The 21,113-nt window shown below is 55.1% G+C and overlaps 1 long non-coding RNA gene across 1 annotated transcript; it reads left to right on the top strand.

Moving 5' to 3' along the window:
* Positions 1-14,726: 14,726 nt before the first annotated feature.
* LOC127472580 (uncharacterized) lies at positions 14,727-17,215 on the top strand. The gene is made up of 3 exons (XR_007905070.1): positions 14,727-14,794; positions 14,987-15,178; positions 17,102-17,215. It is a non-coding gene; the product is annotated as an uncharacterized LOC127472580 (long non-coding RNA).
* The last annotated feature ends 3,898 nt before the right edge of the window (positions 17,216-21,113 follow it).

Here is a 21,113-nt window from a genome sequence, read left to right as displayed (position 1 = left end):
ACTTGGGAAAGGCAAAAGGAAAATGGCACTGCCTGGCAGAAAACAAGTGTCTGTGAACAAACCTTCTGGACAAATTTAATCCCATCCCTCTGCTCCAATAAACACAGGGCAGGCAGGTCTCTCCAGCCCAGGGGAGAACAGGAAGGAGAACTGCAGGAACACAGGCAGGCACGGGCAGCTCTTGGCACTTCTTCCCTGCAGACCTCTCTGCACTTGGGGCTCTTGGCACTTCATTTATAAAGAAGGGGGGGACAGCAGCCCAGGAATGCCCCTCAAAAACAGGGGCCTGGGCAGCTGGAGATTAGAGGAGGGGAGTTGTGAGGGGAGACATGGAGAGAGAACAGGAACAGGGGTTGTTTGGGAACAGGCTGTGTGTCCAGCAGGGAGGGGAAACACGGGCGGCTGGAGGGAGGCAGGGGGTGAGCACAGGCCAGCCTTGGATGGATCCTTTTTCCCTTTGCTCAGGGGCCTCAACTCCACCCTCTCTGAGAGCAGCAGGGAACTGCTGCAGGGGAAGAGTTCATTTAGGCACAAGGCAGTGATGCAGCCACTGGGGCAGGGGAAGAGGGGACAGGAACTGAGAGCAACTGACACAAAAATGACACAATCACCACTGAAAGGGACTTTATTGAGCTGCAACACAAACATTCACAGCAGGCCAGGGCCAGAGGTGCCCACAGCACCACCAACACAGCAGCTGGGCTTGCAGGAACACCATCTACTCCAGTTATGGAGCCAGGGGCTGACAGTTGGGGTCCATCCTAAAGATGCACTCAGGCATCAGGGCCAAGTCCTGCCCAGTCACTGCACAGTTCAGCCCCAGCAGCAGTGGCATTTTCTGCCTCTCTCTCCACTAGCATTTGGGACCCAACAGTTCAGTGCTGTGGAATTTTAGCTTCATCAATGTTTTACAAAGTTGTGCTTCCTGAGAACTGGTGCATTTTTGAGTCTTCCTGACTCTTCCAGTGCTGCACTTGCCAGGATCCTTTGGGCCTGGTGTTTTGCTGACAGACAGGGCACTCCAGGAAGCAACTTCCCACCAGTCATGGAATAATAGGAACAGCTTAAACAAACCCAATCCAACACATGGGATACAGATTTAGGGGATACAAAAGGAAAGGAGCAAGGCATCCCATGCTGACTGCCCCAGAGACAGAACTGTGGCTCAGCAGAAATGCCCCCCCCCGGCCCCCTCCCGCTCCCCCCCAGCCCACACGGCAGCCCCGGGGCAGCCGATCCCGCAGGCTCCGGCCCCGGGACAATTCCTGCGGGTGCCTCCACCCCAGGGGAGGCTGCGGGGCGGCTCCAAGGGGGTCCCGCTGGCCAGGCTGTGCCCAACAAAGCCGGCTTTAGGCCAGGCCTGGCACTGTGGGGCCGTGGGCACGGGCAGGTTCCGTGAGCTCCCCGTTGGCCACTCCTGGAGCGCTGGGCAGGCGCCCCGGCGGGGCCAAGGATGGAGGGCACGGAACAGCTGCACACACCTTGGCTGCCTTGGCCCAGCACACACTCACTGCACCTGCAGCCTTTAGCCAGGGCCCCTGAGCACACCCAGCCCTTACCTGCTCCTCAGGGCCAGCAGCCCCGGGGCTCAATTCTCAGGGAACTTCTCATCCTTTCCTTCGGTCCTTTGATCCCTGGGCAGGGCAGAGACACGGGAGAAGCACCTTCCTGTAATTGATCCCAGAGACAGCAACTCTGTTGTTCATAAAATCAGTACAATAATTACTGTGATTACTGGATGGATTAAAGTGTTCAAAAACTTTGTAGCAGGTGGTGAGAATCCTGTAAATATGTCCCACCAGTGGTGAGCAGTGAGTTGTTCTAACCTGATGCCCAAAGGTCACTAATTGACCCCCATATTTACTGTTTGCATTTGGTGATCAAGTCAAGTCTTATTTCAAATTTGCAGGGCAATAATTTGCACTTACATACAAAAATCCCTGGTTTACTTACATTGAAGTGTGTTTTTTTTCCAGCACGATATCAGTCGGTGCACTGCAGCAATTCAGGAGACAAAATCCAGTTAATTTTTGCAATCCAGGATGTGAATACGGTCCTCCAGATCAGTTCATTGGTACTCATTAAGTCATTCTGTGCCTTATTGCTTTGTATTACAATATACACACTATGGCACGTGCACTCAGCCCAGTTCATAAATTACTGCCCAACAGTTGGACCAATATTCTCCTCCGGAGGATGATGCCCAACTGTGCCATCCCCTGCCCAAGCTGATCCCTTTGCTCTTTTGGCAGCACTGACCCAGAACAGCCCAGCAGGCAGAGCCCAGGGCACGGCCCTGCTGCTGTGACACTGTGGCTGGGACTGGCACCGCTCACCCAGGGGGACAACGATGCCAGGGAGACCCCCCGGAGCCAGCACCATAAGGGAAACTCCAGCACTGCATGGCCACAGTGCTCCCAGCCCCTGGAATCACATCCATCCAATCCCACGGAGGGCACCAACAGCCACCCCCACAATGAGCCCGACAGCCCCCGGCCCTGCCAGAGAGTGCCCCGGGCACAAAGGGAGACTGACCCCTGGGCAAGGGTCATTTGCTTCCCGGGTCACCTTGGCCTGGGAGCCTGTTTTGGAGCTGCTTTTCCATCTCCATCCAAGTCAAACCAAGTCACCCCACCCAGGCACCTTTTCCAGGGCACTGCCCGGGCCAACAGCATCGCCCAGAGGGACCACAAGGGCTCTGAGGATGGCCAGGATCCAGAGTTTCTGTAAGATATCAAGCTAAAACATGGCAATATCATTCCCTCCACTAACATTTATTCACAGGAACATATTCCCATTTTCCTTGTCTGCATTTAATCACTAATTCCGTGAGGGTGTCACCTGGGAGCCAAGCAGCCAATCCACTGCCAACTGACCCCAAATCCCTACAAACCTGACACTGCCCTAGTTCTTCCTGTTTAATTCCCACAGGTACAGTGGCTCACTCAGCACATGGACTACTTTTGCCTCCCCCTGTCGTGACTCTGGCACGGGTTAGATGCTCCTGCTTTCCCAAAGTGCTTCCCAGTGATAGATTTGGCTGACCCAGCAGTGAGCCATGCATGCTCCCTCTCTTCTCCCAGCACTTGCTTTGGGGCTTTTCCCCATTTCCCAGTGATTTGTGCTCACTGTCCAGGGGATCTACACTTGTTGCTTCAACCACAGGGCCGGTGGCAACTCCCTCCCGAGGCCTCGCTCGGGCCCCGACCCCTGCTCTGGCTCTGGCTTGGATCCACCATCTCCATTCCATGGTGCTGCCTTCCTGAGCATGGCCTGGCCTGTGCACCCTGGAGGAGCTTTTTACCCAAGGCCTTAGGGGGATTTCAGGCCCTCTTATCATTTGTTGTTCCCACTAAAGCCCAATAACGTACTCAGAGCCACTTCTCCAACGGGGGCTACCTTGGGCTGGCTTCCAGTAACTTCCTATCCCCAAATCCTAAGGGCACTTCCTTCCTACCTGTAACAGTTTGTTGGGATACATGCCCAGAATAAAGACAAGTGCCACAAACATTCAAACACACAAAATATCTTTATTGTAGTGAGAATAATATTAATAATAATAAACTTAGCAAAGAAAATCAAAAGTTAAAAAAGGATACAAATGAACTACCTTATCATGTGGCATTAAAACAAATACTAAGAACAGCATTCAATACAGTGTAATATTAACTAGTAAAAAGGGAGTCAAAGGGATACCAAAAAGGATCTTAACACAATATTATGGATCACTATTGACACGTTATTTGGTTAGTAAAAGGGGAAATTAAAGGGAAAATATTATGAATACTAAATAAAGGGTATTAAAGGAACACTAAAGGATATTTAAAGTCTTCCTTCTCGGTGGCTTCCCATCACTAAACTCTGCCCACCCCCCCAGACAGGCAGGGCTGTCAGGATCTGCAGCAGCTGGTCGGTGCCCATCCCTTGGCGGGTGTCCCCGCGGAGCAGCACAGGCTGGGTGGCAGGATGAGGATCGCTCAGCTCAGCAGTCCTGACAGCCCATTTTTATCAGCTCCACATTACACCACGTAGAGCCAGGACGCAGTGTAAGGGGAGGCCTGAATGGCAGCCAAACCCCGCCTGAGCATTGCCTGATGGCAACAGTCTGGGTCTGCCCTACTTGGAGGGCAAGGAGCCAGCGACCCCTGCCCACATCATCTTCCTCTCACCATCATCCTTCTCACCCCTATCTATGACCTCTAACATTGTGTTTCGAGGGTAGAGGTATCTATCTGGCAAGATGTAGCAGAACCAAGGAAGAACTCAGTTCTCATAACAGGGGATATCAGGCTGACTTGCTGAAAGCACAACGGACCTTACAATTAGCTTGTGCCATCAAGTTACATTGTACCAGACTCGAGCCAGTTTCACATCCTAATATGATTTCTTTCTCACATCTCTATGCTCCATTGATCATCTAATTCAAAAGTTCCCCCCTTACATTACCCTACTTCTGCCAGAGGCTCCAAGGGGCATCATTAGCACTGGCAGGAACCTTTAGTTCCCCCTTTCTGGTTCATATTGGCCACAGGTCCGGAGCCTGTTGAATTGCTCCCTGAGCTGTTTCAAACCCTCCTGGCTGCTCATTTCCCACTCAAACTCACACTTCTGTCCTGGGACTTCATGGCACAGGCCAAGGATTGGTCCCAAAGGAGGACCTTGTTGTCACCAAAAGCCAAACAAACCAATAAACTGCTGGGCTTCCACCTTGCTCTGGGGGTGACAAAGCCTCAAGTCTCCTGCCTAGTCCTGGGCAACACTTCCTGGGGACCACAGCACCACTGAGTTCCTAAAAATATCACAGGTTGGGGAGGTGCTTGAATTCTGTCTGGATTAACTCCCCCCCTTTCTTTCCATGTGCTGCACTACTCACTCTAATGGTGCTTGTACTCCCTGAGCCATTCCCTCACCCATCCAACCATCCCTTGTCCCCTCTCTGACAAGGACAGTGGGTCCACGTGTTCTGCCACACTCCCAGGGCAGAGGGTGGGACTGTGGAGCTACCCTCGAGGGGGGAAATGTGCCCAGGGAAAGGGAACTGCCCCCAGTGTTCCCCAGCACAAGGCAGCCCTTGGAAATATCCACTGCAATGGGATACTCAGGGACAGCAACAAGCACTGCACGAGGCTGCTCTGGCACAGGACCAATTTGAAGCTCAGCTTTTCTCTGGACCACTTCACTTGGTTTCCCACCTCGTCCTGCAGTCAAAACTTGCTGCCCTTGCAACTTTTTAGGGTGACCATAAATTAAAGAGGCCTCTGCTCCAGCACCCACGAGGGCCTGAACCGTCTGACAGGATCCATTTTTCCAGGGAATTCAAAGCTCCACCTGAGGACCATGGTCTTTTCTCCCCCATCCTTCTGCTGGAGCTTGGCCTCCATCTCACTCTGCCTTCAGTTCTTTCCATGGTTACAACATTGGCAGCCCTGGCCCTGGGCGGAGCTCGGCATCCTGATCCCATCCCTCCTGGCCCCCGGAACCGCTGACTCAGCAATGGGGGCCCTCCATTGCCAAGGGCACGGTCCCGTCGGGGCTCACGGGGGGAGCAGGAGGGCGAAGGCTCCAGCCCTGCTGCTACAACCTTCCACCACTACAGCCAACAGAGGAGCCTCTCCAGCCCTGCCTCCCAAGGCATCCTCAACAAACCCAGCCCAGCTCCACAGGACAAACTGCTCCCTGTCTGCCCAGGCCAGTCTAATCCCAGAGGCTCCCAGATCATGCAGAAGAACTACTCAGGAGATCAGAGACTCCAGTCCATCTCTTCCTAGCACAAGTTTGGCTGAGTTTGGCAAATAGGGAAACTGAGGAATTCCCCAGTTTGTTTTTCCCAGTTTAACCCCTGTCACACCAATCACCTTAACACTGCCAGTCCTTCATTCTCCCTCGACTGGGCTAAGGACTGAGGAAGTTGGACCTGTGTCTGACCAGGACATGTGCAAACCAAATGCTGGGGACTGGAACACACACCTGGCACTCCTGCAGCTCTTACCATTACATTCAAGAGAAAACAGCCAATTGTACCATCACTGCTCGTTTCTTAATCCCAATCCCAATCCCACACTTCCTTTGCTTTGAGCTCCCCAGGGCTGGGCACCCCGAGGATCTCCCCGAATAATCCTTTCGGTGCGCGCTGGAGTCCTCGGGGTGCCCCAACCCGGGGGGCACCAACAGCACTGTCCCTCCAGGGGGCCAATTTGGTCCCAAAATGCAGGGGGATCTTGCCTGTGTCCCAGACTGGTCCGGGGATCTGAGGCCCTTCCCGAGAAAATCTCGGTGCCGGCGTGAAGGGCCAGAGATCCCTTGGAGCCACGGGAGAGCAGGCACAGAGTCCCTCCTGCAGGGCCAATTCTGCTGCCTGAACTCAGCTCTTCAAAGAAGCCTCTAAGATTCAGCTGGTGAGGTTTAGAAGCCAGGCATTCCTGGCTTAAAACACCCTGCCATGATCCCAGCCCTCCGGGTGTCCTGGCAATCAGCTCCCAAAGGGCACACACAGGTATCTCCACTGCAGCTGATGGGAGGGGTCAGCATTACAGGAGGATTCATTTTCCTTCCCTGCATTCCTGTTCCATATTCAGGGCATTCTCCAACACTTATTACCATACACACCTACCCTTAGAAGGTTTCCAAGGGGCTTCACAGGTCTGCTCTGTCTGGAGCCCTCAAAGTCCTCAGTGCCTGCCTTAGGAATTTCAAAGTAACTCACCTGCTTACACAGGAATTTGGTGCTGCTTGCCTGCTGCCTCACTTCCCTTCTTCCTTCTTTCTTCACCTCCCTTGCTTGGTCCCTTTAAATCCCTTGGCTCAGCTCTGTGCAGTTTCCAGGCTACATCCCACTGCAAAAAGGATTAGCTCTTGTTACATCTCAACACTCAGATATCATTCCCACTTTTCTTCTTGACACTGGGCCATTAGGCCAGTGTCTCATTATTTAAAGCAGAGTTTGACTCCTCAGTGACAACAACAGCTACAGCCTTGAATCATAACACAGGTTGAGACACAAACATGGATGGGAACTCTGAAGGATCCACTTTGTTCTGCTCACCAACCAAAAGGAGCTTTCTGAACTGAAGAAGAAGAGACTCAACATCCTCTTTCTGCAACTTTGGCTACTATAAATGTGACCCACAAGACCTGCAAAGGCCCTTCCCACTTCACCTGCAGGGCTGGCAGTGCCACCTCTGGACACGGCCCCAGTGGCTGGGCAGGAACGGAGGGGCTGGGGCGTCCAATCCATCGGCCCAGGCGGCACCAGGAGTTCCTGCAGTTCCTGAGGGGAGAGCCTCAAGCCAACAAAGGATTATGGAGATCATTTTAAACTTTAATATGCATATCTCCTGGAATATGGGGACTTGGACAAGGCCTACTGGTGCAACAAGGACACACTCAAGGCTATCTATTAAAAGCATCTACTAGCACTCAAAAGCTGTCACTATCCTTCTTTCAGGGGCAACTCAGGAAACTCTGTTGGCCAAGAGCCTCCAGGAGGATTTCCAGCTTTTGGGGCCCTCTTTTAACCATTTTTCCCATCACTGTAGCTGGGACTATCACCTGCCCTACAGGGGGAACAGCCCACAAAGTTCACTTGCAGGGATGCCATTAACTCAAAGTCCCTTGTTGGGGGGTCACTGCCCACCTTGTCCTTTGTTTGCCCTCCCCAGCAAAGATGCTTCCAACAGTTCTGAGAGATCTGGCAGATCCAGAGCTCTCCTCAGGGAATGCTTTAGCTGCTTAAAGGTTGCCCTTGCACCATCTAGCCAAGGCAGCAAATGCTTACAGGCTGTTCTTAAAAGCTGGTATAACAGTCTTACCACACATCCAGAGGGAGCAATCCAGACTCCACCCCGTCCTACCATTCCCAGGAAGGCAGTTCATGGGTTGTCTGGGGCTAAGGGAGAAGTCAGGTGGCTTCTCTTCTTCCTTTCCCCTTTCCAGATTTTCTCCTTCAAAAGCAAAGGTTTCTTGGCTTTCCTTGCTCAAGGAGATGCAGCAAAGGCCATCTTTTAAATCCTCGAGATTGTCATTCCAGGTGGTTCTCTCAGGTCCTGCACTCATCAATCATCTTGGCAGGTTCTTGCATTCACGTCCTACAAGCAAACCAGGATGAGCCAATTTAGCTGTTACTGCAACCAATCCAAGCTGGAATCCTGATTTTAAAGGATACTGGCTTTGCCTTACCCATATAGATCCCACATCAGGGGTAATACCTACAGGTTCTGCCCTCTTCCACTCTCCTGGAACTCCACTGGCCCACACCACAGGAACCACTGCAGCTGCCACTTCAGTCGGGACCTTGCTGCTGACAGGAGTTATTCCCTGCACAACAAGAGCTGCTGCTTGGACACATTTAGTTCCAGCAATTACAGTTTCAATATCCCCAGTTTTTAATTTCATTTCTGCCTCAGCTTTTCCACTCAATCTCTTCCTAGCACAGGTTTGGGTGAGTCTGGCAAAGAGACAAACTGAGGAACTCCCCAATGTTTTCCCAGTTTAACCCCTGTCACACCAATCACCTTAACACTGCCAGTCCTTCATTCTCCCTCGACTGGGCTAAGGACTGAGGAAGTTGGACCTGTGTCTGACCAGGACATGTGCAAACCAAATGCTGGGGACTGGAACACACACCTGGCACTCCTGCAGCTCTTACCATTACATTCAAGAGAAAACAGCCAATTGTACCATCACTGCTCGTTTCTTAATCCCAATCCCAATCCCACACTTCCTTTGCTTTGAGCTCCCCAGGGCCGGGCACCCCGAGGATCTCCCCGAATAATCCTTTCGGTGCGCGTTGGAGTCCTCGGGGTGCCCCAACCCGGGGGGCACCAACAGCACTGTCCCTCCAGGGGGCCAATTTGGTCCCAAAATGCAGGGGGATCTTGCCTGTGTCCCAGACTGGTCCGGGGATCTGAGGCCCTTCCCGAGAAAATCTCGGTGCCGGCGTGAAGGGCCAGAGATCCCTTGGAGCCACGGGAGAGCAGACACAGAGTCCCTCCTGCAGGACCAATTTTGCTGCCTGAACTCAGCTCTTCAAAGAAACTTCTAAGACTCAATTGGTGAGTTTTAGAAGCCAGGCATTCCTACACACTATGAGATATTTTAAAAGCTTACTGAGTGAAAAAGCTTTTATCAGTGACATCTGATCTCAAACAGACAGCTCCTTTCTTTTTTCAGTACAAAATTATTTTCATGGAATCATTTAATAGGAAGTGCCCAGGAACCTCAGACTGTGCTTTCTAGAACAGAAAATAAACAGAGGGAAGGAGCTTTGCACGAGTGTAACATACTCCAGAACACACCTGACTTTAGTTTTACTCCATATGTTCAAAAAGAGCAGAAGACAAAACCTCCGGCAGGAGAGCTGGCACATTACCCATGGTACCCTGAAAGTCCACCTTAAGAGAGCTGGAGAAAAATCGCAGTTGGGCCATTCCCTTTTGCCTGCAGATGGCTGGGGATCCTCTCCATCCACCTCATGCTCTCCCAACAGCAGAAAGGGTGACCTCGGGGACATGGTGGCACTCGACATCCTGCTGAGAGAGCAAGGAAACCTTTAGCAGAAAGGGGAGTTGGAATCTAAAACTTCCTTTCCTGGGAGCTTTGTGAAGCCTGCAACCAAGAGGGGGAAAATTTGCAGCTCCTTTGGGGCAGGTGTCAACAGAGGCCAACAGAGCTTTCACCTTTTTCAGACAACTGTGCCCCTTTTGGCTCCCTGGCAGCTTCAATGGCACCAGAACCCCCTTCCAGCACACACACGGCTGTCACACACAGGCACCCACACACCTTTGCTCCAGCCCACACGTGGCCAACATTTCCTCACCCTGCACATCCCAAGGGCAGTATTTGTGGTAGAGATCACAGCAACCCCCCTGTCCTCACAAACTGCCTCCCTGCAAAAAAAGGAATCATTTCTCCTGGACACTTCGCCCACAGTCAAGGGCTTTTCAAATGTGCTCAGGGTCCCTCCCAGCTTCTGCCTGTCCTTGCATTTCAAGGCATGGGCATGTTTCAGCAGCAGAACCCAGCTCCTCACGGGCAGTAGAAGCCCTGCTCTTACCTGGACAGACTCCCGGGCTCGGCACAGCTGTGGCTCATGGAGCAGCTTCCCAAGGCCCTTCTCTCTCCCGGCAGGAAGCACAACTCGCCTCCACTCCCCAGCACCAGGGGAAACCACGAGCCAGGCTGCAAATCGACACAGAACGAGCAAAAAGCATTAACGCAGCACCAAAAAAAACCAAGCTGAAGCAGTCTTTGCCTCCCTGCACAGGAAAAGGGCTTGGAATTCCAAAGCAAAACTCGAGACACCCAGAGAGCACCAGTCCTGCCACGGCTCCCCCAGGGTCACCCGGCAGGGAAGGGCTTTACCCGGCCCCTGCTGCCCAGCACAACGCGCGGGGCCGGCAGCGCTGCCCAATCAGCACTCGAGCGCCGCCGCCCAATCCCAGCCCGCCTGTCCCCGCGGCCCCGCCCCGCCCGCTCCGCTCCGGGAGATCGGGAACTGGGGCCAGGAACCTGCTGCTGGGGAGACACCCTGCACATGGAATTGCACACGGGCACCTGAACCCCAGGCGATTTTCTTGCCTTGGCAAGGCCCTGCGTTGCTCCCAGTCACAGGAAATCTCTGTTTCCCTGCCCATCCCTGGAGACAGGTGGCCCCTAAAATCCCCGGCAATCAGGAAGCCCAGGCTGCAGGAGCTGGCGGGACCCAGTGGCCGTGTGTGCTGTGTGACACCGTGTCCTGCAGCCCCACGGACCTGCACAGCAGGGACGGGTCCTGGCAGCGTTTCAGTGCCGAGGCCAAAGCTGGGGCTCAGGGACAGCTGGGGCACATGGCAGCTTTGGGAATCTCTGCCATGGATGTCTGGGCATTCCAGGACTGCCTGCTGGGCAAAGGAGCTTCTCTGCAGACTGTGGAACCAACAGGTCTCATGGACTGTAAGAAGCCAGAAGTGCTGCAGGACTGTAGAGGAATCTGGGTCAGAAGAGACAGTTAAAGGTCTCGAAGTCTGACCTCCTGCTCAGGCCACAGTCACCAATGGGATCGGACCGGGCTGCTCAGGGAGGGATCCAGTCATGTTTGGAAACATTCCACGGATGGGGATACAACAACCTCCCCAGGCAACCCATTCTATGAGCGACTGTCCTGACAAAATACCTTCCCCTCCTCTGCGGTTGGAAGCAACAGCTGGGCTGGCAGGAGCAGAACCTCCCTGCTGGGCCATTCCCCAGCAGCCCAAACGCCCTGTACGGGGCTCGGGGCGGAGGCCTGGGCGGCTCGTTCCTCCAGCTGGGCATTTTAGGAGCTGCCCTTGCCCCGTCACTGCCAAGTCCCTCTGGCAGTGGTGCAGCTCCTCAGCTGGAGTGCCTCTGAGGGACCCCCGGCCACGTTTCCCAGCAGCTGAAGGAAGGGAGGCTCACCCCCCAAGCTGGGCTGCCTTTCTCTCGCTGCCTTTTCCCCACATTTACACTGCAGTGACAAGAGCTGCACTTTCCCAGGGAACGGGGCAGTGACAGGGGAGAGCAGCAGGCAGGAACCCCCTTCTTTTCTGCAGGCCAATGACTAACTGTGTGTGAAGGGACAGCGACTCTGGTACCAACTCCACCTCCCACTTCTTGTCACAGATCGATCTGAGGCACCTGTCCAGTCAATACCTGCCCTTTTCAGGAGCACCAGGCTTGTGTTCAGTGTCCTCATTGTAGCCCACGAATCCCTCTAGGTGTTAAATCAGCCTCTCTGTCCTGATTCTTCTAATGAAGAATTAGCGTTTAATGAGAGATACAAATTATCCTGAGAGTGTCTATGTTACAAGCTCAGTTTGGCAGTGTTGCTATCCTGGAAAGTGTGGAACAGGGACTGTCATTTCTCCTTATGCTGCTCTTAAATACCATCCCTACATCGCCAGGAGAACTCTGGAGGGAGAGACAGAGAGTTTAAAACACAAAACCTTGGCATCGCAATTGTTATTTCTAAGGATATGTTTCTATCTGATCCAGTTGTTGGGGTGATTACTCTGGAGAGTGTTTTGTACCTCAGGCAGTAAGTCTGATGTATCAGCCTCCTCGTGAGCAGGAACCAGCACGTTCCCCAAAGGAATGTTCTGCAGACTCTGTCAAACACAGCACGGAGGTGAGCAGGAGTGGTGCTTGTGCACAGCTGAAGCGAAGCACACTTGGATTCGAACTGCTCTGGGAGATCTTTGTTGAGATGGGTATTTCTGCCCAGCTTCTTGTGACATGTTGAATTTCGAGATGAGATGATAAAGGCAGTGACACTGTTCTGTCATCACTGAGCTTTTGAGGATTTCAAACCCCTTACTCTTAAGTCCAGGGGCTCGTTCCCGGGGGTCCGTGCTCGGGGGTTTGTTCCCGGGGCTCGTTGCCGGGTCCCGCCCGTGCCCGCTGCAGGTCCCGGCCAGTGCCGCCTCTCGCCCGGCAGGCGAGTGGGGAGTGGGGGCCCCGCGGCGGGAGGAGCGAGGTGGGATTGGGGCTGGGATCGGGACCGCTGCGGCCATAGCGGGGCTGGGACCCCCCCAGGGAACGGGACACGGTCCCGCTCGGGCCGGGGGAGCCGGGGCTGTGCCGCGGCACGGCAGAGCGGTGATCCCCGGTGGGCACGGCCGGGACTGCAGCCCCGGGGCGCGACCCAAAAGCGGGTGATGGACCCCAAACCACGGCTGGGATGAGATAGTGTGTCGTGGGTGGCCATAACTACTTGTCCCTGCCGCAGTCCTCGGCCCTGTCGGTCAAGTCCTGCAGTGCGGACTCGCCGTTCCCGGTAGCTGGAGAGGGCTCCCATCCCCGGGCAGCCCCAACGCCCCTAAATCCCGCAGCTCCTGCTCCCGATCCCCGTGTGCCTGCTCTCCTCATCCCGCCCCTGCCGCAGGTATCTGTACGAGTACGCCAGCAGCTACAGCCAGGCGCCCCTGCCTGTGCTCCTGGGCTCCACCAGGACCTTCCTCTCCATTGTCTCCACCTGCTGCATCTCCCCTGCACCCACCGCCTGCTTCCTGAAGGAGGTGAGCCCCCTGGCACCAGTGGGCTCATCTCCATGCTGCTCCTTGGCAATCCAGGCGAACCAATGACGCCTGCTTCCAAATTTCCAGCCACTCCCCCATCCCACCACAGTGATCCTCAGATCTCAATTCAATCAGACAAGACTCGACACATGAGGAGTGAAAATGGACATGAACTCTCCCATAAATGCATAAAGTTACTTTATTTTCAGTAGACATTTAATTTTGAAAAATATAAATGCTAAAATATCTCATCATCTTCATCTTTTGCTTCCATAAAACTCATAATAGAAAGCTTCATAAAACTGTAAAATACTATAATGTTATAAGGAATTACATGTTTTACATTACTGGGGAAAAAAAAAACCACTTTAATAATATTTGAAATGTTTTCTGCTTTTTTCCTTTTTGTTCCACCATCCTGATCCACTTCATTTCATCCCAAGTTTTCATTCTCTCCTCCAAAGCAAATACAGACTTAGGAGAATTAAAAACAATAATAAAAGTAGCTGAAAGTGCTGTTGATTCAAAATAAAAATACAAACACAAAGGTGTATCAGCAGGCCAGAGGCTGGTGGCCACCGTGTTCCCGGAGCTGGGACAAAGCTGGCTGTGGCTGGTGGCCGTCAGGGGTCCCACCGGGAGCCGGGACCTTGGATTTGTGAGGGGAAGGTCGTTGTTGACGGCCGACTCTGGTCTCAGAGGGCTTTGGGTCAGCCTCCACACCTATTCCCTGAAGCGCCCACCCAGGCTTTTCCTACGAAATACCCAATTTGGATTGAGCTGCTCCTCTTCAGACCTTTTCCCGTGTCTCTCCAGCCTTTTCAGAGCAGGTTTCAGCTGCGTTCCTGTGACATACAACACAGCTTTCATGGAAATGGAAGCGAAGACCCCTCGAGAGTGAGCGGGGCATGTACGGAGGTGACGGCTCCTTCATAAGAACAGATGTTAAAATTTGGCATTTAAGGTCTCAGCACCATCAGAAAATCCTCTCGACTTCACCAACAGGAACTTTGGTCTCACAAGGACCAAGCGGCAGCACATACCCTTCCTCTGCAGTGGGGTTGTCTCCATCAGGAAATTCACCTGGACAGCTCAGGGATTCTTTCTTCTTATTTTAATTTTTTGACGAAGCTTTTAGTGTGTTCCCTCATGACCCCTGCGCCCGCCCCAAACCCGTTCCAAATGAGGATTCCTTGCAGGGAAAAGGTGCCAGCACAGAAACCTCTGGCTGCCCACGGAGTGCCCAGGCTGCGTCACACACTGCACCTGAAAGCCAAAGCTCACAAGCTTTCTGTCCTGGGAAACAGGGCTGCTGTCCCCCCTTTGGTCAGCCCCGTCCACCATTGCCGGCCACCCGATCCAAACCCGATCCAAATGAGGATTCCTCGCAGGGAAAAGGGGCCAGCACAGAAACCTCTGGCTGCCCACGGAGTACCCAGGCTGCGCCACACACTTCACCTGAAAGCCAAAGCTCACAAGCTTTCTGTCCTGGGAAACACGGTTGCTGTCACCCCTTTGGTCAGCCCCGCCCGCATTGCCAGCTCGCCCCCCCCAAAACCCGATCCAAATGAAAATTCCTCGCAGGGAAAAGTTGCCAGCACAGAAACCTCTGGCTGCCCACGGAGTGCCCAGGCTGCGCCACACACTTCACCTGAAAGCCAAAGCTCACAAGCTTTCTATCCTGGGAAACAGGGCTGCTGTCCCCCCTTTAGACAGCCCCGCCCGCCATTGCCGGCTCTCCCCCCCCAAACCCGATACAAATGAGGATTCCTGGAAGGGAAAAGGTGCCAGCACAGAAAGCCCTGGCTGCCCACGGTGTGCCAAGGCTGCGTCACACACTGCACCTGAAAGCCAAAGCTCACAAGCTTTCTGTCCTGGGAAACAGGGCTGCTGTCACCCCTTTGGTCAGCCACGCCCGCCATTGCCGGCTCGCCCCCCAAAATCCGACCCAAATGAGGATTCCTTGCAGGGAAAAGGTGCCAGCACAGAAAGCCCTGGTTGCCCACGGAGTGCCCAGGCTGCGTCACACACTGCAGCTGAAAGCCAAAGCTCACAAGCTTTCTGTCCTGGGAAACAGGGCTGCTGTCCCCACTTTGGTCAGCCCCGTCCACCATTGCCGGCCACCCGATCCAAACCCGTTACAAATGAGGATTCCTCGCAGGGAAAAGGTACCAGCACAGAAACCTCTGGCTGTCCACGGAGTGCCCAGGCTGCACCAAGCACTGCACCTGGAAGCCAAAGCACACAAGCTTTCTGTCCTGGGAAACAGGGCTGCTGTCACCCCTTTGGTCAGCCCTGCCCTCCATTGCCGGCTCGCCCTCCACAACCCGTTCCAAATGAAAATTCCTCGAAGGGTAAAGGTGCCAGCACAGAAACCTCTGGCTGCCCACGGAGTGCCCAGGCTGCGCCAGACACTGCACCTGAAAGCCAAACTTAACAAGCTTTCTGTCCTGGGAAACAGGGCTGCTGTCCCCCCTTTGGTCAGCCCCGTCCACCATTGACAGCCATCCGATCCAAACACGATCCAAATGAGGATCCTTCACAGGGAAAAGGGGCCAGCACAGAAACCCCTGGCTGCCCACGGAGTGCCCAGGCTGCGCCACACACTGCACCTGAAAGCCAAAACTCACAAACTTTCTGTCCTGGGAAACAGGGCTGCTGTCACCCCTTTGGTCAGCCCCGCCCGCATTGCCAGCTCGCACCCCCCAAACCCGATCCAAATGAAAATTCCTCGCAGGGAAAAGTTGCCAGCACAGAAACCTCTGACTGCCCACGGAGTGCCCAGGCTGCACCACACACTGCACCTGAAAGCCAAAACTCACAAGCTTTCTGTCCTGGGAAACAGGGCTGCTGTCCCCCCTTTAGTCAGCCCCGCCCGCCATTGCCGGCGCGCCCCCCAAAACCCGATACAAATGAGGATTCCTGGAAGGGAAAAGGTGCCAGCACAGAAAGCCCTGGCTGCCCACGGAGTGCCCAGGCTGCGCCACACACTTCACCTGAAAGCCAAAGCTCACAAGCTTTCTGTCCTGGGAAACAGGGCTGCTGTCCCCTCTTCGGTCAGCCACGCCCGTCATTGCCGGCTCGCCCCCCAAAATCCGACCCAAATGAGGATTCCTGGAAGGGAAAAGGTGCCAGCACAGAAAGCCCTGGTTGCCCACGGTGTGCCCAGGCTGCGTCACACACTGCAGCTGAAAGCCAAAGCTCACAAGCTTTCTGTCCTGGGAAACAGGGCTGCTGTCCCCCCTTTGGTCAGCCCCGCCCGACATTGCCGGCCACCCGATCCAAACCCCTTACAAATGAGAATTCCTTGCAGGGAAAAGGTGCCAGCACAGACACCTCTGGCTGCCCACGGAGTGCCCAGGCTGCGCCACACACTGCACCTGAAAGCCAAAGCTCACAAGCTTTCTGTCCTGGGAAACACGGCTGCTGTCACCCCTTTGGTCAGCCCCGTCCACCATTGCCGGCGCGCCCCCCCCAAACCCGATCCAAATGAAAATTCCTCGAAGGGAAAAGGTGCCAGCACAGAAACCTCTGGCTGCCCACGGAGTACCCAGGCTGCGCCACACACTTCACCTGAAAGCCAAAGCTCACAAGCTTTCTGTCCTGGGAAACAGGGCTGCTGTCCCCCCTTTGGTTCAGCCCCGCCCGCATTGCCGGCTCTCCCCCCCCAAACCCGTTACAAATGAGGATTCCTGGAAGGGAAAAGGTGCCAGCAGAGAAAGCCCTGGCTGCCCACGGTGTGCCCAGGCTGCGCCACACACTTCACCTGAAAGCCAAAGCTCACAACCTTTCTGTCCTGGGAAACAGGGCTGCTGTCCCCACTTTGGTCAGCCCCGCCCCGCCTTTGCCGGCCACCCCATCCAAACCCGTTACAAATGAGGATTCCTGGAAGGGAAAAGGTGCCAGCACAGAAACCTCTGGCTGCCCACGGACTGCCCAGGCTGCGCCAGACACTGCACCTGAAAGCCAAACTTAACAAGCTTTCTATCCTGGGAAACAGGGCTGCTGTCACCCCTTTGGTCAGCCACGCCCGCCATTGCCGGCTCGCCCCCCAAAATCCGACCCAAATGAGGATTCCTTGCAGGGAAAAGGTGCCAGCACAGAAAGCCCTGGTTGCCCACGGAGTGCCCAGGCTGCGTCACACACTGCAGCTGAAAGCCAAAGCTCACAAGCTTTCTGTCCTGGGAAACAGGGCTGCTGTCCCCACTTTGGTCAGCCCCGTCCACCATTGCCGGCCACCCGATCCAAACCCGTTACAAATGAGGATTCCTCGCAGGGAAAAGGTACCAGCACAGAAACCTCTGGCTGTCCACGGAGTGCCCAGGCTGCACCAAGCACTGCACCTGGAAGCCAAAGCACACAAGCTTTCTGTCCTGGGAAACAGGGCTGCTGTCACCCCTTTGGTCAGCCCTGCCCTCCATTGCCGGCTCGCCCTCCACAACCCGTTCCAAATGAAAATTCCTCGAAGGGTAAAGGTGCCAGCACAGAAACCTCTGGCTGCCCACGGAGTGCCCAGGCTGCGCCAGACACTGCACCTGAAAGCCAAACTTAACAAGCTTTCTGTCCTGGGAAACAGGGCTGCTGTCCCCCCTTTGGTCAGCCCCGTCCACCATTGACAGCCATCCGATCCAAACACGATCCAAATGAGGATGCTTCACAGGGAAAAGGTGCCAGCACAGAAACCCCTGGCTGCCCACGGAGTGCCCAGGCTGCGCCACACACTGCACCTGAAAGCCAAAACTCACAAGCTTTCTGTCCTGGGAAACAGGGCTGCTGTCACCCCTTTGGTCAGCCCCGCCCGCATTGCCAGCTCGCCCCCCCCAAACCCGATCCAAATGAAAATTCCTCGCAGGGAAAAGTTGCCAGCACAGAAACCTCTGGCTGCCCACGGAGTGCCCAGGCTGCACCACACACTGCACCTGAAAGCCAAAACTCACAAGCTTTCTGTCCTGGGAAACAGGGCTGCTGTCACCCCTTTAGTCAGCCCCGCCCGCCATTGCCGGCTCTCCCCCCCCAAACCCGATACAAATGAGGATTCCTGGAAGGGAAAAGGTGCCAGCAGAGAAAGCCCTGGCTGCCCACGGAGTGCCCAGGCTGCACCACACACTGCACCTGAAAGCCAAAACTCACAAGCTTTCTGTCCTGGGAAACAGGGCTGCTGTCCCCCCTTTGGTCAGCCCCGCCCGCCATTGCCGGCTCTCCCCCCCCAAACCCGATACAAATGAGGATTCCTGGAAGGGAAAAGGTGCCAGCACAGAAAGCCCTGGCTGCCCACGGAGTGCCCAGGCTGCGCCACACACTTCACCCGAAAGCCAAAGCTCACAAGCTTTCTGTCCTGGGAAACAGGGCTGCTGTCCCGTCTTCGGTCAGCCACGCCCGCCATTGCCGGCTCGCCCCCCAAAATCCGACCCAAATGAGGATTCCTTGCGGGGAAAAGGTGCCAGCACAGAAAGCCCTGGTTGCCCACGGTGTGCCCAGGCTGCGGCACACACTGCAGCTGAAAGCCAAAGCTCACAAGCTTTCTGTCCTGGGAAACAGGGCTGCTGTCCCCCCTTTGGTCAGCCCCGCCCGACATTGCCGGCCACCCGATCCAAACCCCTTACAAATGAGAATTCCTCGCAGGGAAAAGGTGCCAGCACAGACACCTCTGGCTGCCCACGGAGTGCCCAGGCTGCGCCACACACTGCACCTGAAAGCCAAAGCTCACAAGCTTTCTGTCCTGGGAAACAGGGCTGCTGTCCCCCCTTTGGTCAGCCCCGTCCACCATTGCCGGCGCGCCCCCCCCAAACCCGATCCAAATGAAAATTCCTCGAAGGGAAAAGGTGCCAGCACAGAAACCTCTGGCTGCCCACGGAGTACCCAGGCTGCGCCACACACTTCACCTGAAAGCCAAAGCTCACAAGCTTTCTGTCCTGGGAAACAGGGCTGCTGTCCCCCCTTTGGTTCAGCCCCGCCCGCATTGCCGGCTCTCCCCCCCTAAACCCGTTACAAATGAGGATTCCTGGAAGGGAAAAGGTGCCAGCAGAGAAAGCCCTGGCTGCCCACGGAGTGCCCAGGCTGCGCCACACACTGCACCTGAAAGCCAAAGCTCACAACCTTTCTGTCCTGGGAAACAGGGCTGCTGTCCCCACTTTGGTCAGCCCCGCCCCGCCTTTGCCGGCCACCCGATCCAAACCCGTTACAAATGAAGATTCCCCGCAGGGAAAAGGTGCCAGCACAGAAAGCCCTGGCTGCCCACGGAGTGCCCAGGCTGCACCACACACTGCACCTGAAAGTCAAAGCTCACAACTTTTCTGTCCTGGGAAACAGGGCTGCTGTCCCCCTTTTGGTCAGCCCCGCCCGCCTTGGCCGGCTCGCCCCCCCAAACCCGTTCCAAATGAGAATTCCTCGCAAGGTAAAGGTGCCAGCACAGAAACCTCTGGCTGCCCACGGAGTGCCCAGGCTGCGCCAGACACTGCACCTGAAAGCCAAACTTAACAAGCTTTCTGTCCTGGGAAACAGGGCTGCTGTCACCCCTTTGGTCAGTCCCGCCCGCATTGCCGGCTCGCCCCCCCAAACCCGTTACAAATGAAGATTCCTCGAAGGGAAAAGGTGCCAGCACAGAAAGCCCTGGCTGCCCACGGAGTGCCCAGGCTGCGCCACACACTGCACCTGAAAGCCAAAGCTCACAACCTTTCTGTCCTGGGAAACAGGGCTGCTGTCCCCCCTTTGGTCAGCCCCGCCCCGCCTTTGCCGGCCACCCGATCCAAACCCGTTACAAATGAGGATTCCTCGCAGGGTAAAGGTGCCAGCACAGAAACCTCTGGCTGCCCACGGAGTGCCCAGGCTGCGCCACACACTGCACCTGATAGCCTAACTTAACAAGCTTTCTGTCCTGGGAAACAGGGCTCCTGTCCCCCCTTTGGTCAGCCCCGCCCGCCATTTCAGGCTCTCCTCCCAAACGCGATACAAATGACGATTTGTAACCCATTTCCCCGGTTACACCTAAAAACTCCTCCCTTCCTTACCGACTCGCCCTATCATAAGTGTCCCTGAGCTGCCAATCCCAGACTCCTCCCCTCTCCCGGTTCCACCTCCTTATCCTACCCTATTTAAGTCTCGTGCTCCCCGAATAAAATCGGCATTGCTCCACAGACCTCTACTGTGTCTAGACCGTGATTTGCAGTGCCCGGTCCCATTCCTTTCCCTGCGAGACTTGGCAGGCCAGGACAGAAAGCTTTTGCTACCCATAGAGTTCCCAGGCTGGCCCACCAAATGCACCAGAGAGCCAAAGGTCGCAGGCTTGCTTGGATGGAGAGAAAGGCTCTTGGCTTTATACAGCTCCAGCTGCCAGTCCCACTGCCCAAATGGCGTACGGACGAAGATTCCTCCCAGAGCAAAGAGGCCAGGACAGAAAGCTTTTGCTGCCATGGAGTACCCAGGCTGGCCCACCAAATGCACCAGAGAGCCAAAGGTTGCAGGCTTGCTTGGCCAGGGAGAAGGGCTCCTTGCTTTATACAGCTCCAGCTGCCAGTGCCAGTGCCCAAATGGCGTACGTTCGAAGATTCCTCCCAGAGCAAAGGGGTCAGGACAGAAAGCTCCTGCTGCCATGGAGTACCCAGGCTGGCCCACCAAATCCACCCGAGAGAAAATGGTTGCAGGCTTCCTTGGTTCGGGAGAAGGACTCTTGGCTTTATACAGCTCCAGCTGCCAGTGCCAGTGCCCAAATGGCGTATGGACGAAGATTCCTCCCAGAGCAAAGGGACCAGGACAGAAAGCTCTTGCTGCCTGAGGAGTACTTAGCCTGGCCCACCAAATGCACCAGAGATCCAAAGGTTGCAGGCTTGCTTGGCTGGGGAGAAGGGCTCCTTGCTTTATACAGCTCCAGCTGCCAGTCCCACTGCCCAAATGGCGTACGGACGAAGATTCCTCCCAGAGCAAAGGGGCCAGGACAGAAAGCTCTTGCTGCCATGGAGCACTTCGGCTGGCCCACAAAATCCACCCAAGAGCCAAAGGTTGGAGGCTTACTTTGCTGGGGAAAAGGGCTCCTTGCTTTATAGAGGTCCAGGATAGAGGCTGAATATGTCTCTGCTTCTGACCTTGCAGAATGTGCCCACAGCAGAG

Source organism: Manacus candei, unplaced genomic scaffold (genome assembly GCF_025592945.1).
Source record: "Manacus candei isolate 608988 ecotype Guabito, Panama unplaced genomic scaffold, ASM2559294v1 h1tg000029l, whole genome shotgun sequence".
Lineage (NCBI taxonomy): Eukaryota > Metazoa > Chordata > Aves > Passeriformes > Pipridae > Manacus > Manacus candei.
Note: the sequence above shows the minus strand (reverse complement) of the source record. Positions and strands in the feature narration are given on the sequence as shown.